A 1,129-nucleotide genomic window follows, 5' to 3' on the forward strand; every position below is an offset into this window, starting at 1 on the left:
TTTTATCATCTTCTGGAACAGAATTTGCAGTTCATGTACCTGTTTTTTGTATGCTTTCCTGCGTGGGGGGGAGATATTTTCACCTATTTTAGCCTGTTTGCTTCTTACTGGTATATTTGAAGTTGTACTGATACTGCTTGTTTATGTGGTATGTGACGATATGAAGAACTCAGTCATACAGCTAATACCAACTTTGGGATCACACTTTTTCTTCATCAATATCTTTATTTTCTACAGGTGACTCTGTTAACTGAACCTAATTTGCAAGGCAATAAGCTCTAGGATTTGATTGGCACTTGATTTTGTCTCAGTTCTCCCATTCTGTTGACATCAGCTGATATTTCCATTATGATGAATTTTTTGAATGTGTTCATAAAAGTTTACAGGTTTGTCTTTTCCCCTAGTTCTCACTCTCACTTTATGACTTCCTGTTTGGTTTCACGGACTGTTGTTTTCTTATTTACCTAAAAATAAAAAGCAATTACCTTTATTTAAATTTATGTTCCAGTTTTTGTATCTTTGGGTAAGAGAATCATTCTATAATGAATTAATAATGATGCCTCTTTTTCATAGGGTTGACCTTTCTCAATTTTGATCAATATTGACAATTCACTACTTTTCATTTAGTTTCATTGTTTGCATCTATTGATTGTTGGGCTTGTGAGAAACAAAAAGATATAATCCCATGGATTGCACTATGCCACATTTCTAATGCAAGTGAGGTCTGATACTTAGTCAGGGATATAGTTATCTTGCCTTCTGGAGAAAGTTGCTCTTGATCACTCCCCACATTTTGTGATGTATGTTTGCTTAATTTCATTTTTTAATAGTTGTAGGATTTTATTGAAGCTATCAGAGTTTAGAATATTTGCTTGGTTCTCCATCATGAAATAAAATTTCCTGTATAGCCAATGAAAGTTGAAAGAAAAAAATTTACTGGAATAAAATTAAAAAGTGCATATTACATTGTGGTGTGAGGATAATGTTACCAAACTGTTGATGCAGTTAAAGTGGATCCTTAAGATGGTCACAGGAACTACCAATTAATATCATCTCACATCTTTTGAGTACTATATGAAAAGCATCTTTCATGCCTTAATTAATTTATCCATCAAAGCAGTTCTTTTTC

The sequence above is a fragment of the Galeopterus variegatus genome, unplaced genomic scaffold (assembly GCF_000696425.1).
Source record: "Galeopterus variegatus unplaced genomic scaffold, G_variegatus-3.0.2 Scaffold12140, whole genome shotgun sequence".
NCBI classification, from domain to species: Eukaryota; Metazoa; Chordata; class Mammalia; order Dermoptera; family Cynocephalidae; genus Galeopterus; species Galeopterus variegatus.